This window comes from Sturnira hondurensis, unplaced genomic scaffold, assembly GCF_014824575.4.
Source record: "Sturnira hondurensis isolate 20B ecotype Veracruz unplaced genomic scaffold, ASM1482457v3 Scaffold0002798, whole genome shotgun sequence".
Lineage (NCBI taxonomy): Eukaryota > Metazoa > Chordata > Mammalia > Chiroptera > Phyllostomidae > Sturnira > Sturnira hondurensis.
The window spans coordinates 20,727-32,589 of record NW_028075429.1 but is presented as its reverse complement, the minus strand read 5'-3'; positions in this window follow the sequence as shown (position 1 = coordinate 32,589).

The window sequence follows — 11,863 nt, the reverse complement described above, 5'->3', positions numbered from 1 at the left end:
TTGTGACAATTCTTTTTGTTGCTTGAAGGATTTTTGTTGTTGTTGTTGCTAAAACTGCAGTGCTGTTTGAATATGTAAGAACAACCATACATGAAGATGTTAGAGCCATTTATAGCAACACAGTCTGACATGTTTAAATTGTATATGATCAGTGTTTGCTGAACCAATATTCCCTATCCAGTCCTCCAGGGGGTGGTCTCCTGTAGGTGGGGCATTTCCAAAGGACAGTTTGCATTAGTCAAAATGAAATGCGAGCAGAGGAGAAATAGATAGAAATAGGACTTTATGCAGCATTTTCCAAAACAACATTTGACAGAATGCTGATGGTTAGAAAAACTGTGAAATAAATGGTGCTGTGGCTGAATGTGTTTGCGAAAGTGGCAAGCTCTATTCCCTGCTGTTAAGGATTCACCATAAATATTAACACATTAATGAATATTAACACATTAAGAGAAAATCTACTTCTTTCAGTAAAGTATGAAGGACTTTTATGTAGTTGGTGATTTGTTAGAACGACATCTTATTCCCTGCTCCAGGAAACAAGAGGGGAGGCCAAAAGCTGTGTTCCTCATAGACAGAATCTCTATTTCTTAGTACTGTTTGGCATAGAAGAAAGCAGCAGAGAGATATCAGGCATAAACATAGCTGCTTTCATTGATCAGTTTTTGCATATAGCAGATAGTCGGTAAACATTTGGTGAATAAATGAATCAAGATGATTCGTAGGAAATTTTGTTGAAAGAGAGCTGAACTGATAAGGTGGAAACGAATGGAACTGGAGTTAGTTTCACTTTACAGTAATAGTTTCCATTTATTAAGAACTCACCACATGCCAGACTTTATTCATATTTGTTCAATGCAGTGTCTTAACAGCTCTGTGAGATAAATGCTAATATCATTCCCATTTTACTGTCAAGGAAATTGAGTCACTAAGAATTTACATAATCTGTTCAAGGCCACTTACTAGTGGCAGAAGTGACAAACCCTTTCTGGGTCTGGATCCTGTGCCTATAACCTTTTACTTTTGCAAGCACACCACTTTTCAGTGCCTACTTGGTATAGGGCTCTGTGCTGAAAGTGGGAAATGGGTATATGAAACAAGATTATTGCCCCGAAGGAAGTGATAGTAGATATGGCAAGAGAGCACATAGACAAGAAGAGGATAAATTACTTTTTCAAGGTTAAGCTAAGAGACAAGAGGAGTGAGATGCACAGTAGATTATATGTATGTACATGGAGTTTGAAACCATTAAGTATGCTGTATATGTAAAATATTACCAGAATTGTTCCCTCTCTTTCTCCCTTCTTTCCCCGCTCTCTAAATAAATAAATAAATAAATAAAATCTTTTTAAAAAGCCCTGATTGGTGTGGTTCAATTGGTTGAGTGTCATCCACAAAGCAAAAGGTTGCTGGTCTGTGATTGGGGGTGTGTGAGAGGCCACCGCTGATCCATGTTTCTCTCACACATCAATGTTTCTCTTTCTTTCTTTCTTCCTCCCTCCTCCTCTAAATAAATAAATAAAATACTATCAGAATTATATTGCTTTGGAGGAGAGAATTGGTCTTTCCAGCTTACATAGCATTTTTGCATATTTTATTATGTTTATAGAAGCCTGAGGGTGTTATAATATTCATATTACTATTGTTTGTATTGTCCATATGGGGAAACTGAGGCCTAAGAAGGCTAAGTGACTGGCCAAAGGACCCACAGTGAGTAAACTGTAGAACAGAATTGAAATCCACAGTCTGGCTCCAAACCCGTGTTTTTCCCTTTATCCTCCACTCTCCCTTAAAGGAGGCAGACTTTACATAGGTGAGAGGAGCAGGGACAAAATTCTAAGAGATTTGGCTTGGAAATAAGTCTTTCCATGGTGTGTGTCGGGAAGGGGAATAGGCAAGTCTGGAGTGAAGGGTTGGAAGGCTGGGAGTTAGTATGTGGGTGAGGGCTGGGAGGTAATGTGTCGATGAAAAGGTGGAGAAGTGGGCCTAGTCTGTCTGTGAGGCGTTTCCAGTGCCCAGTGAAGGGGTTGAGACATTAGTCTAAGATCACTGGAGAATCTTTGAGATTTTTGATATATATAATTTATGATAGGATACAATGGAGAAGGGAGAACCTAGGGGCCTAGAGCCACTTCTCAGCTGTATAAAAAATCTTGACATAAAGCTTTCCAAGATGATTCCATAAGCACTGATGTCTTATAGGACAGGTAGGCAGCTAGACAGAATTAACTCCTGGATGCTCCTATGACTTCAGATCTGTGTTAAAGCTCTCCAAAATACCAGAGAGCTTGCTTTCACAGTGGCTGTGCCCAGGTGTTGCAGAGTCCACCCTGGAGACTCGAAGAGAAGCATGTTGTGTGGGCTCCAAGTGTTCTGCCTCTCTGTTCCATTTAGGCACAGTAAGACCTTTTAAATCTGAGGCAGTGAAAAGACCTCTGTGAGCTGTAGCCTTATTTTTTGATGCCCTACCCCATATTATATTAATATATTAAAGTTCACTCAATATACATTAAAATCTACTTGCAGTGAATATAAAAAATAATCACAGTGTAAGACAAAGATGAAGAAGGCCTTGATTAAGTAGGATAGAATGAGACTGAGAAGGAAAGAGAATGGGTGTGCCCTGAAGGTAGGATCTGCAGGATTTTGATGAGTGTTGGGTTTCAGGGGGAGCAGGAATCAGAGAATCCTGACTTCCATCCAGCTCTGATTTCAGCCTGGGAATCTAAGGGCTGGAAACAAAGCAAGAGGAAATGCTGAAGGGGGAAGGATGAGTTTAGAATTTAGACGTATTGAGGCTGAGAGGATGGCAAAGTTCAGTTAGCAGGGAGAGATAAGGATTCAAAATTTAAAGCAAGGCTGGAGATGTAGGTTGTACGTGTGTGCACATGCATGTGTGGTGTCATTGTACAGAGGTAACACTTGCACTCATCTAGGAGGTTGAGTTATCAGAGGAAGCCTGTATATTTAGGAAGTGGGAAGAGAAAAAAATACAAAGAGTGAAAAAAGGTCATTCTGCAAGCAAGCAAATCCCTGCGTGAGATGTTATTGGAGCAAGTAGAGCTAAATACGTCCATATTTTACTTCTGCTATATGCTAACTGTGGTAGATCACATCAGCTCTGTCAGCAACTGTGGTATTTTCCCTTCAGTTGAAAAATGAGAAAAACAATTGTTTCTGCCCAATTCATGAGGATGGTGTCGGGCTCAAAGGAGACACTAACTTCACCATCCAGATGTCATTGTCTCTGCAAGGCAAACAGTATGTTTTAAGCTATATCAACCTTGACAAAGACCTCAGAAAATAATCCATTAACACCAAAAACATAAGTGAGCTATGGGGACTTTACTGAAGATTTTGTGGGGAAGGCATAGAAGAGGAATATATTACATAACTTAAAGTATGCAATGTTTCCATCAGAAATGTCGGCTCTAAAAAGTCCATTTGTCTTCATATTGATGTTGGTGGTTCATTTCCTTTCTTTCCCTGAGTTGTTTTTCTCACTCCTACTGGTGCTCAGTTGTTTCTCTATTACGGGGGATCATTTAGCGCTGCCATACATCTGTTTTCTTACTCATCTGATTATGCAACAAAATAAAAGCCCTCAAGTAAAGAAGACCACTTGCATCCTTAGTGAGTTTGGTAACCACTTACTTTTTCTCACATACACCCTTTAGGGGCCTCATCTTTATCTCACAACTATGCCCTACAGTTAATAGCTCACAGCCTACATCGTCATTCCATCTTTCCCAAATCTGAAAGGAGTTCTGTGAGTGATGGTTTTCTCCATTCTTGTTACAAAATCATTTTGCCAACTCTAAAGCAAAGGGAACATTATTATTACTATCAAAAGAAGTCAGGGGAGGTAATATTTTCAAGAGAGAAGATACAAGGAGGAGCACTATGCAGAAGATGAAAAAGAGGAACATGAACAGTGCACTGATTCCTCAGGGAGGTGACCCAGATAGTAACTTCAGCAGGATGGTGGGGGTGGCAGTTTTGAAGGTAAGGGATTAAGGAGGGAACAGGAGTTAAAAAGGAAGAGAAAGTTTTTCTGATTTTCCTAGGAACAAATTCTCCACCAATAACTTTATAAGAGGCATTCAGAAGAAATGTAGATTTGTATGATGCAGGAAAGAGGAGGCAGAAGCAGGGACAAATAGAGGAGTAGGAAACAAGTGTGATTGAGGTCATTCCTCAGAGGGCTACTTGAGAAGAAAGGGCAATTAACTGTACTGATAGAAGGATCAGACCTCACCCCTCAGAACTATCTAAGAGCTTATGTAAGAGATGAAATTTCAAAAAGCAACAGAAAGTTCCCTAGCCAGCAACAAAAACTTCTGGGTGAAAGTCACAGGACAGGTACATTAGTGAATGACACAAATTCATATTTGAATTGAATTAAAGATTTAAAGACAAGTAAGAATATCAGATTCTAGAACTAAAAGGAACCTTGAATATTGTCTCATCTAACCCTAACTACACAGAATCAGAAATTGAGGTTCTGGAAAAGTAACCTAATTGATGCTAGTGGTAGAAACAGACCCCTTCCCCTTTTATTCTCAAACCCAGGGGAGCTGGTTCAGAATTCTTTCACATGCAGTACATAACCTTCTTCATTGCTGGCATTTACACACTGCAATTTTGCAAAGAAAATGTTGATGGGGGTTATCAAGAGTATTATTTAAATTGATTCTCCTTGAATCACAATGAGGAGAAAGATTTATCAGTATTACGAGTGGGAGAGATGAGGCTTGGCGAGGTTAAGTAACTAGTCATACAGTGAGTGAGTGGCAGAGGGCTAACTAGAGCAAACATCTTTGACTCCAAGTCCGGTTTGTCTTTTCACTTTAAGACAGCTGCTTAAAGATCCCGTAAGACACTAATGCCCTCAGAATTATACACGCTTCTCAGAATTACACACAAGCCAGGCATCCTTCTCCAAAACAACATGGAGAGGTTGGATAGCCTGGGAACATTGTGTTCAGAGGAGAAATCCTATCATCTAGGGCTGCTCAGTAAATCGGATACTTCCTTGCTTGGCCTCACAACCTTGACTGATTCCTGTGAGACTTAGGGCCTCTGTCATTTACTTTTTTCTGTCTATTAGCTGTGTTTTGGTTATGTTTATTGCCTAAAGCCCCATTAGAATGAAGAAAAGCATGAACAATTACTTTTAATTACTATTACTGGGGTCTTAAATGATGTATCTTAAATAAATATAGGGTGGGGCAAAAATAGGCTTCTTGTATTGTTATTCATTAACTATTATAGTGTTTTCCATACAAGCAACTGTTGACCTACTTTGCCCACCCCGTATGTATGTATATATATATTTTTTTTACTGGACAACTAACATATGCATACATTGTTAAAATATGAATAATGTAGTAAGAATGGACCTTGAGAGAATACTGGTGTTCAAATTCTGACTTCACCATTTAAACAATGTGAATTTGGGCAAGTTATGTAATTTTTGTAGGCCCAAGTTTCTTTATCAACAAAATAGGATCATAAAAGTTCCCAGCTCATGAATTCTGGTGACAACTGAGTTTCTGATTTCATGGCAGGGTTCTGTTTGGAAGTGACATGATAGCTGGGGAGAATAGAAATTGGGTGAGTCATGTTGACAGGAGAGCCTGAGATTTGGAGACCAGGAGCTTTCTCTAAAGACTGCACCAACCACTACCAGTGCCAGAGGGTTCTGTAAACTGGAACAGCATCTTCTGTGTGTTTTATGTTGCTGTTTGGTGAGCCCGGTCAGCTGACCGCAGCTTGACCATTGTGAATCCAGTCCTCCCATCCTACTCACTGCATAGAACCAATTTTCTGTTCAGATGGCTCAGAACACTCTTTTGTCAACTCCTCAACCCCCACCCGCCCACCACATACACTCACACACAGAACAGTTAAACAAAACAAGGAAGATGCAACTTGGATACCTGAAGTAGATTGACCAACCATCCTAGTTTGACTGTTATTGAAGAAGTTCTTACCGCTTTCAATTTTAAAATCAGGAAAGTCTTGGGCAACCTAGGTAAGTTCATCACCTTGCCTGAAAGGTTGTTGGGGTATGATGACAAAATCCTCAAACCTGACCAAGATGAGGCTAGACAGAACCAGCTTGAGATTTCCCACTAAGCCAGAGTGATGACGAAATTTCACACTTACTGCTAATTTTAAAGCTGCAATGCACAAAGCCAACAACATTGTGAGCATACACTCATTCAAATCTATGATGTTCATTCATCAAACACTCATTGAGCGCCATTATGTGCTGGGAGGATTTTAAGTGCTGGGAAACAAAACAGGCAACACCTCTGCCCTCATGGAAATTGTATTCCCATGTGTGTGTATCTGAGACAGACCACAAACAGATTATCTAATGCCAATAAGTGATACAAGCACAGAAGGAAAGAAAAAGTAGGATAAGGAAATTTGGGCTGTGTGATATCTTAAGTAGATTGACCAGGGAAAGTTTCTCCAAGGAAGTGATATTTAAACACTTACTGAAGGAGCAAGCTATGAGACTATCAACAGGGGACAGTGCCCTAAGCAGAGGAAACAGTTACAAAGGCTTTGGGAGATGAGAGTGCCTGCATGGGAAAAACAATAGCAACAACAGTGCCAGCAGGGCAGGGGTGCAGGGAGAGAGGTGAAGCAGCAACAGGAAATGAAGTGGCAGAGGTGGCCAGGGGCCAGTTGGGTAGGGCCTGGCAAACTAAGAAAAGGATTTGGGGGTTTAAACGTCAGCCATTATTATAAAGGCAGCTTTATTTTTTATTATGTGCTGAGTGTAGGTCTTATTATCTGCTCCTTTTCTATTCATCTTTGCTTCATTCTGTCAAGAATAATTTGTGTCTGCTTTTCATTTAACAAATGGCTCATAAAGGCACTTCTGGACATTGGGGATAAAACATTGGTTCTCCCAAACAGTTTCATATTTAGTTAGGGCGGGGTGGGTAGATTAGGCAGGGAAAGACAGCAGCTGCACACCTTGACTACTGGTAAGAAACAGGGTTTCAATTTTCCTAAGACCGGAGGAATCACTTCCGGTGTGCTCCAGAGCATGGTGGGAGGAGTGCGTCGGCGGGAAGGAATGGCGGGAAGTGACTGCACCATTTTGGGACCAGTCTGGAGGCGATAGTGAGACCCGGTCGGTAAGTGTGCATCCACCAGTTTGTAAGGAAGGCCTTGCTCTTCCTCACGATTTTCTGGGGCTGTGGTGATTCCAGAGAGTAATGGTGTGAGGCTGTGGTAGGGAGTATGAAACTGGACTGGAAGAGGGAATTGGAATACAGGGCTCGTGACGTGACTGGGCTGAAGGAATGTAAAAACATATCTTCACAGGGGGATATATTTATTGGTTTTAGGGAAAGAAAAAAGAGAGGGAGGGGTATGGAGTGAGGGAGAGAGAGAAGGAGAAACACTGATGTGAGAGAAACATCCATATGAGAGAGACACATCCATCAGTGGTCTCTCTCAGGACATCGCACTGCCACCTAGGTTTGTGCCCCGACAGACTCCAGCACACAACCTTTCCGTGTGGGGATAACGCTGAGATTTGGAGACCAGGAGCCGCCCTGCCAGGGTGCAAAGGAGATTTTTGAAAAATTCTGAAGTTGCTGGATTCCACTTGAAGTTTTTCAGTGTATATGTAAGCATGTTATTATATTGCATATACATATATATCATGCTAAATTCATCTTGGTTACTAAAATCTGTGGGTATCAACTGAATTATTTTTCAGAATACTGGAAAAATGTTCATAGAAACAGATTTTTTTGCTCAAATGGTACTACTTTTTCTATTCATGTTCTTAATAAAATATCTCATAATTTGAGCCCTCGCACTATGTGGTACCTCAGTTTTCCCAAGAAAGAGCTATGAGCTATAGTTTCTGTGAGGGGCTGAGAAAATAGTTGGTCCTCTTGTGCAGGTCAAGCTCCTGTAATTTAAAAGAAGCCATTTTTTGGGTGTGTTCCCCAAGGGGAATGTTTTTCTCTGTTATCACCAGAGAGGCTTTATTTTTCCTTGTGGGCTCCGGAAGCAACATCTTGGTGGCCCATGGAGGCAGGAGGGAGGAATCAAGCTGGTAAATTCCATCCTTAAGTAAGGTTTTTTCCATCTGCCCACAGCTGATGCTTCTGCTTCCCACTTAGGAAAGTATGACCTATGAAGTCTTCAGTGAAGGGGACTAGAAGCACTGGTATGTGTGACATGTGCTCAAATCTTTGCCACAGCCAGGAGGCAGAATTTGAGTTTGCTCACTGGCAGCTGCTCTGTTAGCCCTGGAATGTTAATCCTTACCGAAAGCTTGGATGAAAGGCAGCAGCTTTTAGCAGCTGTGACATTGGTCTCATCCATCAAATGACCCTCTCTTCTTCACCTTTCTGTTGTCAGTGATTTCCTTTTCTTTGAAGAGAAGTGGATATAATTCTTAAGAAGCAGCTTACTTTTATTTGTTTATTGAACAAATATGAACCTTTAAAAAATTCCAAAAGCAATATACATGGTGTAGAAAGATTAAAAAATATAACCAGACACATGAAGAGAAAAGTTAAAATTACTTCTAAAATTTTAGCAAAGAGGTAATCTATACCTAAATTTGGTTTAAGTCTTTTTCCACCTTCTCTTCCATGTTTCCATAAACACATGCACAATTTTCTTAAAACACATGTTTTCAAACACAATGAAGTATCACCCTATAGGCATAGTTTCATGTTCTGCCTTTGAAACTTAACAAATTATGAAAATTTTCTCATAGTCTTAACTCTTCTTCTACATCATGATTTTTACCAATTTAGGAAAATTTTCTCATAGTCGTAACTCTTCTTCTATATCATGGTTACATAGCATTACTTAACTTATTTAACCAGTTTTCTAATGTTGGACATTAAGGGTGCTCAACTTTTTGTTCTTTTAAATATTCTAGTAATCACCTGCATATAAATGTTTATGCATATCTTTATTATGACATTTATAGAATGGACTTTCTGGGCAAAGGCTATGGATGGTTTACGCAGGAGTCTCCAAACTTTTGGTCTCTTTGTGCCACACTGGAAGAAGAGTTGTCTTCGGCCACACATTACATACATTGTGACATGTAATCACAAAAAAATCTCATAACATTTTAAGTAAATTTACAATTTGGTTTTGGGCCGCATTCACAGTCATCCATCCTGAACTGCATGCGGCCCACAGGCCACAAGTTGGACATACTGATAGGGTTTCCAATAGTGGAATTCCTATTATGGAGTCCTCACAGTAATGATATTGCATAGGAAAACAAAAAAATAATTCATTTACGATAGTCAGATGGTGTAAATATATGGTAATCAATGCAACATGACTGCAAAATAAAATGAGAAGTCTTGCAAAAGTTGCAGAATTTAATGAAGTCGATGGAAGTGGTATTAGAAATGTACCTGAATTTTGCAAAGTCACTGACTATTGTGGATGCAGCAGCATTGAACTAGTACTAAGGGTTTCGAGAAAATGAGTTCAGGATCAAAGGATTAGGAAGGCACTTAAAAATATCAATGAAGCCAACAGCATTTCTTTTTTTACAACAAAGGACATTCTTTATGATCCCATTGTAAAAACTTAAGATAAAAGATGCCACATTATATAAGATTGTATAATTATGCCCCTTTCTTCCAAGAATATTGAGTGCTCTAATATTGATTTGTTCTTTGTTCTTAGAATTAGCAGAGTTGTAATTATAACTTAAATTTCATGAAAGGTATCAGAAAATAAATTTATTTCAGTGCTTTTGGCTTTATTTTTAAGATAAAATTCCAGTCAGACTCCCTTCCCCATTATTTACTATGTAATTTGGACCTCATTTTAATTTAGATTCACTTTAAGTGGTTGTTTTCCCAGATGACATGATTGTCTATGTAGAAAACACCAAAGAATTTATAAAAAACCTCAGAATTACTGAGTTTAGTAGGGTTTTAATGTATAAGACAGACATACAGAAATCACCTGTATTTCAGTATGCAGTATGCTAGCAATGAATCTGTGGACATCAAAATCAGTAATAAAATACCATTTACAATGGCTTAAAACAAAAAGAAAGAAAAAATTGTGTGTAAATCTAGGACTTATTTGCTGAAAATTACAAAACACAGTGAAAGAAACCAAAGAAAATTGAAATAAATGGAGAAACATACTATATTCATGAATTGGAAGAATCAGCACAATACATATCTTTTTCTTTATTATGGTGGTTCTATTACAGTTGTCCCACCTTTTCCCCATTATTCTAGTAAATATCTTAATTCTCCCCAAGTTGATAGATTCAATATAATTCTATGAAAGATTATACCTGTAGCTTTAAAGTTTGACATACAGTATCCTAATTACTATTTCCTAAAGCACTGTAATTATAGCATTTCTCCCATTTAAAAATTTTAAACAGGTTTTTGGAGGTATAACTGACATGTAATAAATGGTACATATTTAAAGTGTATTGACCTGTATACACTGTGACACCATCATCTGAATCAAGGTAATGAATATGTCCATCATCCCCAAAAGTTTCTTGGTGCTTCTTTGTAACCCTCTGCTGTCCCTCGATGCCTCCTCTAAATTCTCCCTGTCCATCACTGGGCAACCAGACATCAACTTGTAGAATTGATTAGTTTTTATTTTCTAGAATTTTATATCAATGCAATAATAGAGTCTAGTGTCTTTTTTTTTTTTTTTTGGTCTGCCTGCTTTCACTGAGCACAATTATTTTGAGATTCATCCATGTTTTAGTGTATGTTAATAGTTTGTTTCTTTTTTATCACTGAGTAGTATTCTATTGTATGGATTTACCTCCCTGTGTTTATTCATTCCCTTGTTGAATGATATTTGGATTGTTTCCAGTTTTTGCTGTTACAAGTAAATATGCTGTGAATATTTGTGTACAGGTCTTTGCAATTTTTTCATTTCTCTTGGCTAGGAATAGAATCATTGGAATAAATGGACAATTTCTTAACTTTTAAGAAGCTGTCAAATTGTTTTCTAAAGTGGTTGTGCCATGTCACATTATCACTAGCAGATATGAGAGGTCTAGTTCTCCACCTCTTGGCAAGTACTTGCACTGTTAGCCATTGTAATCAGTGTGTAGTGATATCTCATTATGTTTTTTTTAAATTTATTTTTATTTATTACTTTTTAAAATATATTTTATTGATTATACCATTACAGTTGTTCTATTCCCCCCTTCATTCCCCTCCACCCCCACACTCCTTCCCCCACCATTCTCTCCCCCTTAGTTTATAACCACGTGTCTCAAGTTCTTTAGATTCTATATTTCCCCCACTATTCTCGCCCTCCCCCCTATTTTCTACCTACCATCTATGCTATTTTCTGTGTCTTCTCCCCNTTGGAATACTTCTTTCCAGCCCCTTCTTGCCTGGAAGGTCACTTTTGAGAAATCCGCTGACAGTCTGATGGGTACTCCTTTGTAGGCGACTGTCCCCTTATCCCTTGATGCTTCTAGGATTCTCTCCTTCATTTTGGTCTTGGCTAATGTAATGATGATGTGCCTTGGTGTGTTCCTTCTTGGGTCCAACTTCTTTGGCACTCTCTGAGCTCCCTGGATTTCCTGGAGGTCTATTTCCTTTGCCAGACTGGGGAAGTTCTCCTTTATTATTTGTTCAAATATGTTTTCCACTCGTGGCTGTTTCTTTCCCTCTTCTGGTACCCCTATAATCCGGATGTTGGAATGTTTGAAGATGTCCTGGAGGTTCCTAAGCTTCTCCTCATTTTTTTGAATTCTCATTTCTTCATTCCTTTCTAGTGGGATGTTTTGTTCTTCCTTCTGTTCCATTCCACTGATTTGAGTCCCATTTTCCTTTCCATCACT